Raw genomic sequence first — 16,954 nt, 5'->3', positions numbered from 1 at the left:
GCCAATCAGGGCGCGGAGCACGGGAGGACGCTGTCCGGCGGTACCCTGGGCTACCGCGGGGAGGGGGAGGAGCCGGGGAGCCAACCGCTCCAGGGCCCGGTTGCCTTGGAAACCGCCTCCCTCCCTTCAGGGGCCTCTGGGCGTGAAGGTCCTTCCAACTGCTTGCTAGAAAATCTCTGCTTCTATTTGCAGCTGCACCTGACCCTTGAAAACTGGGAAAGTGTCGGTTTTGCCTATTCTGATTTCATTCCTTGGGAGATGATGTTTAAATTCCGGGGAAACATCCTTCGCGATTGCAGGAGGAAGTAATTGCGGATGAGGGGAGAGGGCCTTCTAAAATTAATTGTTTTTCCTTGAACTAATGGCCAGATTAAAGAGCATTAAATTGAAGAAGGCAGGCAGTGTCAGGCCCCCTCACAGTCTCACTATGACTTAGGTCTTCTTCTTGAGTCTCAGGTCAGAAGCAAAACACACGGACAGGGTTGAGCTAAGGATGACTGTTGAAGCAATTCCACAAAAAGGCTTCCAACTTTCCCAGGAAATGATCTAAGGCAAATTATTATTTAACAACAGAACTACTGACCTAACACAAGGTTAGAATATCATGAATAATGCATTCATTTTGATTTGGATTTATAAGAAAAGAGAGGCTGGCTAAAATCGAAGCAACCCTCTCTCCTCAAGAAAAAGAAAGGTACCTTTTGGGGTTTTTTGAGTTGTTTTTTTTTGTTTTGTTTTTTGTTTTTTGTTTTGAGACGAAGTTTCACTCTTGTTGCCCAGGCTGGAGTGCAATGGCGTGTTCTTGGATCACTGCAACCTCCACCTATCCAGTTCAAGCAATTCTCCTGCCTCAGCCTCCTGAGTAGCTGGGATTACACGTCCCCACCACCACGCCTGGCTGATTTTTTTGTATTTTTAGTAGAGATGGAGTTTCACCATGTTGGCCAGGCTGGTCTGGAACTCCTGACCTCAGGTGATCCGCTCGCCTCAGCCTCCCAAAGTGCTGGGATTACAGGCGTGAGCCACGGCACCCGGCCTTGGGGCCTTTTGTTTTATATGCACTATCATACCAGACTTCAGGTAGGTCCAAACTGGGGTCATGGGAAGAATTGTTGCAAATAATTCTCAGCCCCTAAAGAAGCTACAGTTGGGGAATGTAGTCTGATACATGTTAAAAGTTTCCACCCCTGCTTACCATCCTTTGTGTTGGTCCTGAAATTGGAAACAAGGTTGGGCTTCAGTATCCCTGAAGCAGAATTGTATTTCTGATGTCCTGTATAAGCCTCCTGTCTAGTCTCTGCCTTTTGGTGTTCATTGCCACACACTCCATCAATCTCTTTACTAATCCTGTCATCTTGAATCTGGAATTCACATCCTACCCTCATCCCCATTTTTGTCCATCAAAATCTTAACCATCCTTCAAAGTTAATCTCAAAAGCCACCCTCTTCCAAGAAGCCTTTCTTTATTCTACTGTCCCTGATACCCCTAACAGATGTCATCTCACCCTCCCCAGAATTCTCAAAGCACTTCATACCTTTCTTATAGCAGTTGCCATGCTGTGGTTATTTAAGTACTTTATATGTTGACTTTAGCTTGCTAAAATATTATAAGTTCTTTGAAAGTGATGATTATTTTTCTTATGCCCTTCTGTATACTCAACAGAGCCTCAACCAATCCCAGGCACATAGAAAGTACTTAGTAATATGAATGCTTTTAATTCAATCTAATAAAAAATGTATTGAACACCTACTAATGAACAGGCCCAAGTAACACTGTAGAGGCAGAGAAATCTAAAATATATATCTCCAAGGGAGCTTAACAGGCTTATCAGGGAAACAGGATATATGTTAATGAGTAATATTATATAAACCACGAAGATTGCAAAAATTCAGAAGAGAAAATGATCTTCAGGAAGGTTTCACAGAGGACACGGATTTGAGCTAAGTCTGAAAACATGGGTAAGATTTAGCTGACCCAAGGTAAGAAGAGCAAGCATCTCAAGTCTTAGGCAAAGACTTAAAAATAATAATGCACATGGCCCATTCAGGGTAGCCACAATTTGGGCCAAAGCAGAAAGTTATTGAGAAGAGCAGTGGGAGGTAATAGTTGTGATAGAGAAAGGGTGTGGGCTGGGCATGGTGGCTCACACCTGTAATCCCAGCACTTTGGGAGGCCAAGACAGATGAATCCCTTGAACCCAACAGTTCAAGACCAACCTGGGCCAACATGTAGAAACTCCATCTCTATTTTTAAAATACAAAAAAATTAGCCAGGCATGGTGGCATGCACCTGTAGTCCCAGCCCCTCAAGAAGCTGAAGTGGGAGGATCACCTGAGCCCAGGAGAGGCTTCAGTATACCACTCCACTCCAGCCGAGGTGACAGAGTGAGACCCTGTCTCAAAAAAATAAAAAATAAAAATAAATAAAAGTCCGTGATCAAATTGTGGAGATCTGGCTAAGTCATTCAGATTTTATTTTTCTTATATGATAAAAAGCAGGACGCTGAAGGCTTTAGGGAAAACTTCCACACACCAGAACCTGGGTTTAGTGGTATAAATGCATTGTGTCATTTAATAGTCATAATGTCTCTACTCTTTTTCTATTTCACAGGTAAAAAACTGAGGCTCAATGAAGTTAAGCAACTTCCTCAAGGTCAGGCAGTCATGATGCTGAGATTCCATCATTCATCTATTAATTCAAAACACTTTTGCTGAGAACCTATGTATCGTGCCCTATGTTAGGTGTTGGGAAAATAGCAATTAAGACAGTGTCCTTGGCCTCATAAGCCTTACAATCAAGTGGGAGAAAGTAAACAAGTCATCAAACAAGATAATCCCTAGTTATAATCACTACTGTTAAGTAAATAAAGGGTTATGTGATCAAGAGTAGCTGGCATGGGATAGGGAGAGCTTCTCTGAGGAGGTGGGGAAAGATTCACCTGAGGAGATGAGTCAAGAACAAGCTCTCTGATTCTAGAGTTCTTGACCACTATGTTGTATTGGCCTATAAAAATTATACCATCTCCAAAATCTGCCCTTAGGGGAGAATGGATTAGAGGGGGAAACCTGAAGCAGGGCGTCGGAAAGACTGACTCTAGCAACGTGGTAATTCAGGAGCCAAGGATGGTGGCCAAAGGAAAGATGTGCCCACATCCCCCACTCCCCTGGAAGGCAAGTCCCAGCCATGGCAGAAGTGGAGTAGGTAGGGTAGGGAAAGGAATTGAGAAGTGATGGTGATTCCTGGGAGCTCTGGTGGATCTGACTTCTCTCCAGTACAAATGTGGAAAAAGTCAGAGCCTCTGGACCTTGACTCCAGGGTCAAGAGCCCCATCTTCTGGCCTATTGTGCAAATTACAAAAGGAAGTAGGCCACAGAGGCAGCAGCTAAGGCTGCTGCTATCTGGGGCACTGCAGAAGACAGGCTCTATCCTCCTAGGGATGATTTGGTCTCTCCTTCCCAGAAAAGGCCGGTTCACTTGGCTCTAGGCACGAGGCTCCTGACATCTACTGCTCCTTACCCTGGTTGGAAAAGCTCAAATATATGGCTCTCAGCCTGGCCGGCAGACAAGTCCTAGTGGAGCTGGGGGTATTCAGCCAAGGACATCACCTCACACTGATTATTTTTCTAAAGAAATCAGAAAAAAACAGCAGAACAGAATTCAGAGCCTTCTTGAATTTTCAGTCAGCCCAGAAAGAGGCATAAAGTGGACAAGAAAATGGAAAATACATGTGTAGAGGCAGAGACAACACATGCATGCACGCGCACGCGCACGCACACACACACACACACACATCATACCAATAGCGAGGCAGGGAAGCATGCTACATGGATGGCCTCACTTCATCCTTGCAACAACTCTGAGGTAAGCACTATCATCCCATTGTATAGATTACAAAACTGAGGCTTGGAGAGGTAACTTCCCCAGGTCACACAGCCAGCACAGTTAATAGATGGAGACACTAGACTGTGAGCTCAGATGAAATGATTCCACAGTGCATGAGCTTCACCACCCTACTGTCTCCCATGGGGATGCCTGGGAATTTCATCCTTCTCTAACATTCATAGGCTCCACTCTTTCTTTGTGGCTTCCTGACGTGGCCATCCTTCCATATTTTGTTTTAGACCTATTCTTTCTCTTCTATAATACCAGTGGTTCTTAAACTTTGGGGAAAGTGGTGGGTCTTGAACTCCCTGGAGACATTTTAAAATCTGTGGATTCTCTTTTTCAGATAAGTAAACAAAGCCCAAAATTTTGCATATAATCGTAAGGATGTGTTCATAGACTTCTCAAGGAAGCATGAGGCACCTTACGTATATGATCCTTAAATATCCTGAAAGACATTGAGATTCTTCTATTCAGAGACAGACACAAATACAAGAAACGCAAAAAGTCTGAGAAAATGTTCTTAAATAATTTGCAACCAGTTTTTTCATCAAAAGCATCTTAACTCCTCCATCAGTTTACTCTGTCTCTTGTTCTATGTGAACTGTCCAAAGAGCCACCGGGGCCGAGGTCTTAGGCTTTACTTGTAATTAAATAGGTCCCAATTTCCAGCTGCATCTTATACCTGATTTTATTTCTCCACTTTCCTCTTACTTACACATCTAAACCCAAGATGTGGTTGGAGGAAAAGACGTCGGGCTCTGAGGAAAGACTTAATTAGGGCTTGTTCATGCTGTCGTCTGGGAGCATTTCCTGTGGAAGGGAGGGGCGAGAGGGGGAGTGAGAGAGATTCTTTGTCAAGCTGAAGAGGTTATGCAGGTGCATGATTTGCTTTCAGCCCTTGCCAAGTCACAGCATATTGAAAGAGACTACAGAATACAATTTTCATTGTTCACAGCATGCTGCCAGCCTGGAACACTACACATCCCAGGGAAGAGTCTGAGGCGCCACAAAAGCCGAGAGCCAAGCTCCTGGCTGTGAAAATCGCTCCCCACTATTCGTCATCATCAACATCATCCACAGAACTTCGTTACACCACACTCAGTTGCACTTTGCTCCAGACTGAGAGAGGCTCTGGGGCAGAATTCAAGTGAAATGGCAAAACCTGACTTCTGCCTTCTTTGATATCACTATTAAGATATTTGGACAGAGGCAGAGGTAGGGGAAGGGACCTCTAGAGGGAGCAGAACAAAACAGAAAAGCTGACTGTAAAAAAAACTGTTGTCATCTGCAAGTCAAGAATAAGCCTTGGAGGAGAAAAGCTGTAGGACTTCCAGATCCAGATGGGAAGCCATTCAGAAATTTGAAAGCAGCAGGTGTTAACCAAGGACTACTTGCCAAGTCCTTGATACAAGAGCTGAACACATTCATAGTCAATACATTTATCTTATCCATGTCTAACCAAACCTAACCCTGCTTAGAAATCAGGTCTATTTAAAGTGATTTCACTCCACATCCTGTCTATTTAGGGATAAGACCTCCTGAGCTTGTTATACTAAGTATTATACTAAGTAGGGAAGTTCTTATTTCACTTTTAGCCCATAGGCCTGGGACAGCTTTAAGGTGGCAGCAAATTCAATACCTGACATTTGTAATCACTGCTATCTCATTTATCTTCAATGGATTGGTAAATGTACATAGAACATTTGAAGTCTAGGAAGTGGAAATGTAGCTAGGTATAGGGACTTGCCCAGGGCAGTTAATAGCAGAGCTGGGTCAAGAACTACTAATGCTTTCTACTTAATTGTATGGCTTCCTAGAAATATAATTCCATTCAGCCATTTCCTGCATAAAATTGAATTGGCTTCAATGAAACAATGAAAATGTGAATCTTCTTTAGAACTGACATTAACCCCTCCCCCACAAGCAAAAGCCCAGGGTTTCTCCTCTGTTTAGCCTTTCCCATAAGATGAGAGTTTTCACATAATTTCCACTTTGGAAAGCTTGTCAGTGACACCCATTCATTAGTTTACTGAGAAAACTCCCATGGAGTTCTGAAAATAACTATTACTGAAGCACATTATCTGACATAGATATAAATTCAATCCAAGCTACTCTTACTTCCAGTGATATTTCCCTTGAGGCCTTTTATTTTGCAGTTATATATATATTTTTAAAAAGATACCCAGTCAGACATTAGGACTGGGGCAAAAAGGAATAGAGATAGAATGCGAATTTATTTCACTTATCTTTTTTCTATCTCTAACATTTTACCAAAATGAAAGGGCCAGCCACCTCCTTAAAGAAGGCAGAGTTATTTAGCCCTTTCTACAAACCAACAGAAAATATAAGAAAGAGTATTTGCTAGATTTACCAAAAACCAGAGCTATGAGATGGTTAGCCAACAAATAGCAGAGGAAAAAATACAAGCTTAAAACACGTGTAAGGATAATCAGCTTTGTTTGGGGTAGGCAAAATGGACTAGAGCCATTATAATTAGACTATAACTTGTATATCGTTTTGGGTCTCTCCGGAACTTGTCCCTGCCCCCTAAGAATTCTTGGAAGAAACTTATATGTCCTATAGACCAGTTCCTATCCAACACAATTCCCCTCCACTCCATCCCAGAGAAGGAGCCATCTGATTTTCCCTGGATATCTCTAGTCACAGGGTACTCACCATCGAATGAGGCTGGCAGCCCCATTCCAGGTTCAATTTGCCTCCTTGAAACTTTCACTCTTCATTCCAAATGCTCTCCTCTGTAGCTCCAAAGGCAAAGTCTGTTCACTCTTCTACGTGACAGCCCTTCAAATTCTTGTAGCCCATTATGATATCTTCCCTTGTTCTTATCTTTCTGAGACAGGGCATGATCAAGATAGGATTACTGTCTCCAGTAAGCCACTTGCACCCCTATAATTCCAGACTGCCAGGAGTCTGGAATTTAGCAATGGAATGCACAGTTTAAAAAGACTTACAGCCAGATATGGTGGTTCACGCCTCTAATCCCAGCACTTTGGGAGGCCAAGGTGGGCAGATCACCTGAGGTCAGGAGTTAGAGACCAGCTTGGCCAACATGGTGAAACCCTGTCTCTACTAAAAATATAAAAATTAGGCCGGGCGCAGCGGCTCACGCCTATAATCTCAGTACTTTGGGAGGCCGAGGTGGGCAGATCACGAGGTCAGGGGTTCGAGACCAGCCTGGCCAACATAGTGAAACCCCATCTCTACTAAAAATACAAAAATTTGCTGGGCGTGGTGGTGCATGCCTGTAGTCCCAGCCACTCGGGAGGCTGAGACAGGAGAATCACTTGAACCCGGGAGGTGGAGGCTGCAGTGAGCCGAGATCGCTCCACTGCACATCAGCCTGGGCGACAGTGTGAGACTTCGTCTCAAAAAAAAAAAAAATAAATACAAAAATTAGCTGGGCGTGGTGGCGCATGCCTGTAATCCCAGCTACTCGGGAGGCTGAGGCGGGAGAATCGCTTGAACCCAGGAGGCGGAGGTTCCAGTGAGCCAAGATCATGCCATTGCATTCCAACCTGGGCAACAGAGCAAGACTCCATCTCAAAAAAAAAAAAAAAAAATTCAAAAAGTAGCCAGCCTTGGTGTTGCACACCTGTACTCTCAGCTACTCAGAAGGCTGAGGCGGGAGGGTCACTTGAGCAAGGGAGGTCGAGGCTGCAGTGAGCTGTGATCGTGCCACTGCACTGGGTGACAAAGGGAGACCCTGTCTCAAATATAAAAAAATAAAAAGACTTACACCACGGTTAATTTTCATATGTGATGATGGTAATGTGGTTATGTAGGAGACAATTATTTCTCTTTTTTTTTTTTTTGAGACGGGGGTCTCACTCTGTCATCCAAGTTGATAAGATCTTACCTCAAACTCCTGGGCGCAAGTGATCCTCCCACCTCAGCCTCCTGAGTAGCTGACACTACAGGCACACTCATGGCCAGCTAACTTTTGTATTTTTTGTAGAGACAGGATTTTACCATGTTACCCAGGCTGGTTTTGAACTCCTGAACTCAAGCAATCCACCCAACTTGGCCTCCCAACGTGCTGGGATTATAGGCATGAGCTACCGCACCAGCCAGGAGACAGTTCTTACTCTTAGGAGATGCATGCTGCAGTGTTAAGGTAGAGTACCATGATGTCTACAACTTACTTTTGAATGATACAGCACTACAGATACAGAAACAGATAGATATGCCTAGATAGCTATATAAGAAGAAATAAAGCAAATATGACAAAATGATAACAATTGTGGAAGCTTTACAGATGTTCATTGTCCTTGTTTTGTTTTGAGACAGAGTCTCACTCTGTCACTCAGGCTGGAGTGCAGTGGCACTATTTTGGCTCACCACAACCTCTGCCTCCTGGGTTCAAGTGATTCTCGTACCTCAGCCTCCCAAGTAGCTGAAATTACAGGCGTACACCACCACACCCAGATAATTTTTGTATTTTTAGTAGAGATGGGGTTTCACCTTGTTGACCAGGCTGGTCTCAAACTCCTGGCTTCAAGCAATCTGCCTGTCACGTCCTCCCAAAGTGCTGGAATTACAGGCAAGAGCCACCGTGCCCAGCCTATTGTCCTTGTGTTTTAGCATCTCTTTGTTTCAAAATTTTCACAATTAAAAGTTGGGAAATAAAGGGCCAGAAAAGGTGGGAGAGCATGAAAGTGAAATAGAGACATTTTCAAAAACACAAATTCTCAAAAAAAAAAAAAAAAAAAGACCTCCATCAAACAGGCAAATTCCCCAGGCCAGTGAGTACTACTTAGGACAGCTCTAGTCCTAAGCTGGCAAAATGCCAAAGATACAGATTATTCCCAGCACATGAGTCATGGCTAAAACAAGGTAACTCAGAAAGTTTGAAAGATAAAAGAATGAGCAAAGGTATACCAAGTAAATTTAAAAAAAGGAAGAGAGTAGCGGTCATGCTCTTATCTTTTGGTAATATTGATTTCAAGGGGAAAATTATTAAACTAGACAAATATAGGCACTATATTATTATATTTAATTTTATTTTAGGTTCGGGGGTACATTTGCATATTTTTATGTGGGTATATTGTGTAATGCTGGGGACTGGGCATCTAGTATGCCCATTACCCAACTGGTGAACACTGTACCTGATAGGTAAATTTTCAATGCTCACCTCCCTCCCACTCTCTCCCCTTTTGGAGTCCCCAGTGTCTGTAATTTCCATATTTGTGTCCAAGATAGGCACTTTATAACAATAAAGGTTTACATTACAATGAAGATATAATAAATATCTGAGTAAACAAATAACATAGCAACAAAGATTTAAAACAAAGTTTACTGGACATACAAGAAAGAATCAACACACATTATTCTGAGAAGAGCTTATTTTACCTCTGTCAGCCTGTGACAGAGCAAGACAAAACATAAGTAAAGCTCACAATTTGAAAACCTAGAGGAAATGGATAAATTCCTGAACACCTACAACTTACCAAGATTGAACCGGGAAGACACAGAACACCTGAACAGAGCAGTAACAGATACCAGGATTGAATCAGTAATAAAACGTCTCCCAACAAAGAAAAACCCAGAACTGGATGGCTTTCCTGCTGAATTCTATCAAACACTTAAGAAGAACTAACATCAATTCTTCTCAAACTATTCCAAAAAATCAAAGGCAGGGAATTCTCTCTAACTCATTCTATAAGGCCAGCATTACTGTGATATCAAAATTAGGTTGGTGCAAAAGTAATTGCAGTTTTTGACTTTTTTTTTTTCCAATGGTAAAAACCATGATTACTTTTGCACCAACCTAATAGACAAGGATATAACAACAACAAAAAAGAAAACTACAGGCCAATAATCCTGATGAACATACAGGCAAAAAACCCTCAACAAAATCAAACCAAGTCCAACAGTACATCAAAAAGATATTGCATCATGATCAAGTGGGATTTATCCCAGGGATGCAAGAATGGCTGAACATATGCAAATCAATATACATCACATTAACAGAATGAAGGACCAAAAACCATATGATTATTTCCATAGATGCTAAAACAGCATTTGGTAAAATCCAACATCCTTTCATGATAAAAGCTCTCAACGTATTAGGCATAAAAGAAACATACCTCCATATAATAAAGGCCCACAGGTAATAAATCCACACCTAATATACTGAATGAGGAAAAGCTGAAAGCCTTTTCTCTAAGAACTAGAATAAGACAAGGATGTCCACTTTCACCACTCTTTTTTTGAGGTAGGATCTTACTCTATCACCCAGGTGAGAGTACAGTGGCACAATCACAACTCATTGCAACCTCAACCTCCCAGACTCAAGTGATCTTCCCACCTTGTTTTATGATTTTTTGTAGTGACAAGATCTCACTGTGTTGCCCAGGCTGGTCTCAAACTCCTGGGCTCAAGTGATCCTCCTGCCTAGGCTTCCCAAAATGCCAGGATTACATGTGTAAGCCACTACATCCGGCCCACTCTTATTCAACATAATACTGTACGTCCTAGCCAGAGCAAGGAGGCAAGAGAAACAAATAAAAGGCATTCAGATTAAAGAGGATGTCAAACCTTCCCTCTTTGCAGATGACATGAACTTATATATAGAAAAACCTAAGAAATCCACCAAAAAACTCTTAGAACTGACCAACAAAGTCAGTAAAATTGCAGTATACAAGGTAAACATATAAAAATCAACAGCATTTCTATATGCCAATAATGAACTAGCTGGAAAAAAAAAAGCGAAGAAAGCAATCCCACTTACAATAGCTACAAAAAAAAAAAAGACTCAGGAATAAATTTAACCAAGGAGGTGAGAGATCTCTGCAAGAAAACTACAAAACACTGATGAAAGAAATTGAAGAGGGCACAAACAAACAGAAAGACATCCCCTGCTCATGGATGGGAAGAATTAATATTGTTAAAATGATCATACTACCCAAAACAATATACAGATTCAATGCAGTCCCTATAAAAATAACAAAGACATTCATCACAGAAATAGAAAAAATAATCCTAAAATTTGTCTGGAACCAAAAATGATCCCAAATAGCCAAAGCAATCCTGAGCAAAAAGAACAAAGTTGGAGGCATCACACCACCTGACTTTAAAATATACCACAGAGCTAGAATAAGCAAAACCAGCATGGTATCGCTATAAAAACAGACACACAGACCAACGAAACAGAATAGAGAACCCAGAAATAAATCCACATATTTACAGCCAACTGATTGATTTTCAACAAAGGCATGAAGAGCATGCACTGGGGAAAGGACACGCTCTTCAATAAATGGTGCTGGGAAAACTGGCTATCCATATGCAGAGGAATGAAACTGGACCCTATCTTTTACCATATACAAAAATTAACTCAACATGAATTAAAGGCTTAAATGTAAGACCAGGAACTATAAATACTACTAGAAGAAAACATACAGGAAATGCTTCAGGACCTGGATCTAGGCAAAATATTTCATGGCTAAGACTTCAAAAGCATAGGCAACAAAAACAAAAATAGACAAATAGGACTATATTAAAGTAAAAAGCTCTTTCACTGCAAAGGAAACAATCAACAAAGTAAAGAGACAACCTGTAGAATGAGAGAAATTATTTGCAAACTATTCATCCAACAAGGAATTAATATCCAGAATATGTAAAGAACTCAACGGCAAGATATAAAACAAATAATCCCATGAAAAAATGGACAAAGGATCTGAGTAGACATTTCTCAAAAGAAGACATAGAAATGGCCAACAGGTATATGAAAAGAAATGCTCAGTATCACTAACTGTTAGGGAAATGCAAATAAAAACTACAATGACATATCATCTCACCCCAGCCAGGATGGCTATTAACAAAAAGACAAAAAAACACAAATGTTGGTGAGGATGCAGGGAAGAGGGAACTCTTATAAACTGATAGTAACAATGTGTATTAGTACAGACATTATGGAAAACAGTATGGAGGTTTCTTAAAAAACTAAAAATAGAACTACCATGTGATCCAGCAATCCGATCACTGGGTATTTATCCAAAGGAAAGGAAATCAGTATATCAAAGGGATACTTGCATCTCCATGCACTGTTCACAATAGCCAAGATATGGAATCAAACTAAGTGTCCATCAATGGATGAATTAATAAGGAAAATGTATTTACACACAATTGAATGCTATTAAACATAAAAAAAGAATGAATTTCTATTGCTCACAGCAACATGGATGGAACTGGACGTCATTATGTTAAGTGAAATAAGCCAGGTACAGAAAGACAAACATCACATGTTCTCACTTATATGGGAGCTTTAAAAAGTTCATCTTATGGAAGTAGAGAGCAGTATGATAGTTACCAGAGGCTAGGAAGAGCAGGGGCAGGTGGGGAATGAACAGAGGTTGGTTAATGGATAAAAGCCTACAGTTAGATAGAAGAAATAAGTTCTAGTGTCCAATAGCACAGTAGGGTGACTACAGTTAACAACAATTTATTGTATATTTCAAAATAGCTAGAAGAGAAGATTTGAAATATTCCCAAGACAAAGAAATAATAAATGTTCAAGGTAATGGATATCCTAAATACCCTGATTTGATTAATACATACTGTATGCATGTATCAAAATATCACATGTACCCCATAAATATATATAATTATTATGCATCAACTAAAACATTTTTAAAAATAAAGATATACATCCAAGTAACATAATTCATATGATCCAATTGATATATATTAAATTCTATATTTTGGAAACAAAGAATACATCTTTTCAATGGTTCATGGAATATTCATCAAAATTGATTATTAGGCCAAAAAAAAACCCTCAATAATTTTGATAGAGTGAAAGGCATCCTGTTGTCATAAGATAATAAAACTTGAAATCAGTAACAGTTTTTCTTTTTTTGAGACAGGATCTCACCCTGTCACTCAGGCTGGAGTACAGTGGCACCATCACAGCTCACTGCAGTGTGGAAGTCCTGGGCTTAAGCGATCCTCCCACCTCAGCCTCCCGAGTAGCTGGGACCACAGGCACATGCCACCACGCCCAGCTAATTTTTGTATTTTTTGTAGAGAAAGGGTTTCAACCTCCTGGGCTCAAGTGATCCTCTGGCTTTTGCCTCCTAAAGCGCTGAGATTACAGGAATGAGCCACCATGCCCAGACAACAATTTTTTTTTTAACTCTACTAAATAGAACTTCTTAAACGCTTAAGCAGCTCTTTCAGCTGACACTGCAGAAGACTAGAACCAAACATATTATAGCTTTAAATAATTACATACATAAATACGAAAATGAAAATAAATGAATTAAGCACCCAACTCAAAAAGTTAGAAAAAGAGCCACAAAATAACTTAAAAAAGACTTTTTTTTTTTGTGGCAGGGTCTCACTCTCATCATCCAGGCTGGAGTACAATGGCATAATCACGGCTCACTGTAGCCTCAACTTCCTGGGCTCAGGTGATCCTCCTACTTCAGCATCCCGAGTAGCTGGGACTACAGGTGCACACCACCATACCCTGCTAATTTTTTGTATTTTTAGTAGAGACGGCGTTTTGCTATGTTGCCCAGGCTGGTCTTGAATTCCCGGGCTCAAATAATCCACCCACCTCAGCCTCCCAAAGTGCTGGGATTACAGGTGTGAGCCACTGCACCCAGCCTAAAGAAAGACTTTTTAAAGATAAATGTAGAAATTATTAAATTAGAAAATTGAAAAGCAATAGAGCATCAGAAAAGATTAAAGCATCAGCTAACCAAATTATTGCATAGGGAAGGGATAGGGAAGGAGAAAAAGCATAAATGCAAATAATAAGAAATGAGAATAAATAACCTCCACTGATCAAAAAAAATTGCTCAACTCTGTATAAGGAACTGAAATCTCAATTAAACAGGTAATTCTGTATTGGAAAAAAAAAAAAAAAAAAGAAAACAGATTGTTTGGCCAGGAGCAGTGGCTCACACTTGTATTCCCAGCACTTTGGAAGGCTGAGATAGGATGACGGCTTGAGCCCAGGAGTTTGAGGTTACAGTGAGTTATGATCCTGCCGCTGCATTCCAGCCTGGGTGACAAAGTGAGAGCCTGTCTCAAAAAAAAAAGAAAAGAAAGATTGTTCGAAGAGATAGGAAATCCAAACCATGGAGTGTGGGAAGGGGGACAAGAAAGTTTTTAAGAAATCCCCTCTAATTAAAAAATGATTGGCCAGACATGGTGACTCACACCTGTAATCCCAACACTTTGGGAGGCTGAGGCAGGTGGATCACCTAAGGTCAGGAGTTTGAGACCAGCCTGGCCAACATGGTGAAACCCCGTCTCTACTAAAAATACAAAAAAATTAGCTGGGCCTGGTGGCGCATACCTGTAATCCCAGCTATTCGGGAGGCTGAGACAGGAGAATTGCTTGAACCAGGGAGGCAGAGATTGCAGTGAGCGAAGATCGCGCCACTGCACTCCAGCCTGGGCAACAAGAGTGAACACTCCATCTCAAAAAAAAAAAAAGAGAGATTAATTTCAAGACCAGATGCATTCAGGATGACTCTAACCAGAAGAATCAAAGCCAGCATCATACTTAATGGGAAAATAGAGCTATATTCCTAGTAAAGTAAAAAACTAGCTAAAGATGCCCAAGAACACTACTGTTACCTGATGAGTGGGGAAGGATTGAATAGGTCAATGTGTAACCCAGTATCTCAGCTTCAAGATGCATTTTAAAACTTTTTTTCTTTAAACTCAAAATATAGCCTTGAAATGTACTTTATAACTCTTTGTTTTCCTCCCTTTCCCGCCAGGCACTCCCACGCACTGTGCTTGCTTATCTAATTATGTGCTTGCTTAGAAATTCCAGGGACCAATTCCGAAATAAATCAGGCATAGAGACCCAGCTGCAGAATCCTCCTGCAGGAAGGTTACAAATGATTAGCCCACCACCATCAGGCCAAAGTCAAACTGACGCCAACCAGGCCTCTGGAGGGGCAATTATCAAGATAGCCATCGGAACGAGACACGCAGAACCCGCACCCGACATTTCCACATATTTCCCATACCACATTTTCCTTCTTAAATCCCCTTACTCAGCCCAAAAAGTTGAAATGGTTTTTTTGGAAGCATGAGCCTAGCCATTTCCTCAACTGCTGGGGCTTCACCACACCTCGCCTCATGAGTATTTGGCTTCTCAGGCAGCGAGCAGCCAGACTTACATTTGGTTACAAATGGAACTTGACAACAGAAAAAAATAAAATGTATAAAAATCAAGGGTGCAGTGGTGCACACCTATAGTCCCAGCTACTAGGGAGGCTGAGGCAGGAGGATCCCTTGGGTCCAGGAGTTCAAGGCTGCAGTGCACTATGATTGCACCTATGAATAGTCACTGTGCTCCTGCCTGGGAAACACAGCAAGACCCCATCTCTTTAAAAATATCAAAAAGAAAGAGATTAAATTATATTATTGTAAACCTAGAAAATCTAAGAGAATCAACTGAAAACGATTGCAAATAGTAAGAAAATTCAGAGAAGTGAGTGACTAGGCAAAAGAATATTATGCAAAAATCAACAGCTTTCCTATAACACAAAGCACAACTGATTAGATAACAAGATGAGAGAAAAGATTCCTGTTATATTAGCAAGCAAAGAGAAAAGATCTAGCAAACAACAAATAGTGTGCAAGAACTAGTAGAAAAAAATCATTAAAATACTACTGAGTAGCACAAAAGACTCTTGAATAGATTGAATAACTGTGTATCTGGTAGGAAAAATTCAATTTTATTAAAGATGTTAGCCAGGTGTAGTGGTGTGTACCTGTAGTCCCAGCTACTTGGTAGGCTGAGACGGGAGGATTGCTTGAGTTGGGAGGGCAAAACTGCAGTCAGTCATGATTGTGCCACTGCACTCAGCCTGGGCAACAGAGTGAGATCCCGTCTCAAAAAAAAAAAAGTATATATATATGCTAATTCTCCTTTCACTCATCTTTAAATTTCAGGACATTACAATAAAATTATGAACAGGGTTTTTTTAATTAATGGGCAAGCAAAAATATCCAGAATAACTCTGAAAAACAAAAACAAGACTGGGTACCTAGTCAGATGCATTCCCCACTCCTCTGTTCTAAAAGGAAAATGCTCTGGAGTGAGCATCATACTGGCAGTTTCCTTTTCTTGAGGAACAGCAGGGAAGGGGCCCAGCAATGGCCCCCTTGACAGGGACTCCACTCCACCCTTCCCTCCAGATGCAACATCACTCTGTGTGGCTCCAGCAGAGCCCCAGCTCCCCTCAGCCATACTCCTGGGCAGCCTCAGGTCATCAAGCAGAGAGAGGGGAACACCATGCTCCTGCGCTGTCGCCCCTGAGCAGCACCTCCAAATACTGGGAGCACTGGTCTTTGCCATCTCAAAGCTCCACCACCACATCTCTCAGAAAACCCATTATAGGCCGGGCGCAGTGGCTCATGTCTGTAATCCCAGCACTTTGGGAAGCCAAGGTGGGCGGATCACCTGAGGTCTGGAGTTCGAGACCAGCCTGGCCAACATGGCGAAACCCCATGGCTACTAAAAAAAAAAATACAAAAAATTAGCTGGGTATGGTGGCACGCGCCTGTAATCCTAGCTACTCTGGAGGCCAAGACATGAGAGTCGCTTGAACCCAGGGGACGGAGGTTGCAGTGAGCCAAGATCGTGCCACTGCACTCCAGCCTGGATGACAGAGTGAGACTCTGCCTCAAAAACAAACAAACAACAACCCATTATAGGTTGAATTGTGTCCCCCAGAAAAAGATATGGTGAAGTCCTAACCCCTAGCCCCCAGTACCTGAGAATGTAACCTTATTTGGAAATAGGGTCCTTGCAGGTGTAATCAGTTAAGATGAGGTCATACTGGAGTAGGGTGGGCTCCTAATCCAATATTACTGGTGTCCTTATAGGGAGCCAGACATGTGAAGACACAGTGCGACAGGGAAAACACCATATGAGGATGGAGAATTGGAGTGCTGCCTGCACAGGCCAAGGAACACAAAAAATTGCCAGCCAGCCACCAGGCACTAGGAAGAGGGAAGGAAGGATTACCATACAGACTTCACAGGGAGCATGGCCTTGTAGATTTCTTCAGCACT

At 41.6% G+C, this 16,954-nt stretch overlaps 2 long non-coding RNA genes across 3 annotated transcripts; one reads left to right on the top strand and one right to left on the bottom strand.

Moving 5' to 3' along the window:
- Window positions 1-75: 75 nt before the first annotated feature.
- LOC129049128 (uncharacterized) lies at window positions 76-5,982 on the top strand. Of its 2 annotated transcripts, XR_008511950.2 has the most exons (4): window positions 76-694; window positions 781-1,080; window positions 2,612-3,862; window positions 4,842-5,982. It is a non-coding gene; the product is annotated as an uncharacterized LOC129049128 (long non-coding RNA). The 2 variants fall into 2 exon arrangements; XR_008511949.2 differs by lacking the exon at window positions 781-1,080 and having other exon boundaries at window positions 127-593; window positions 4,842-5,974.
- On the bottom strand, window positions 4,262-16,673 carry LOC129049129 (uncharacterized). Its single transcript, XR_008511951.1, has 3 exons — window positions 16,654-16,673; window positions 6,563-6,737; window positions 4,262-4,696 (listed from the first exon to the last, which is right to left on the bottom strand). It is a non-coding gene; the product is annotated as an uncharacterized LOC129049129 (long non-coding RNA).
- Window positions 16,674-16,954: the final 281 nt, after the last annotated feature.

This window comes from Pongo abelii, chromosome 10 (genome assembly GCF_028885655.2).
Source record: "Pongo abelii isolate AG06213 chromosome 10, NHGRI_mPonAbe1-v2.0_pri, whole genome shotgun sequence".
In the NCBI taxonomy this organism is placed as follows: domain Eukaryota; kingdom Metazoa; phylum Chordata; class Mammalia; order Primates; family Hominidae; genus Pongo; species Pongo abelii.
The sequence above is the reverse complement of the archived record's forward strand: the minus strand, read 5'-3'. Positions and strand labels throughout refer to the sequence as shown.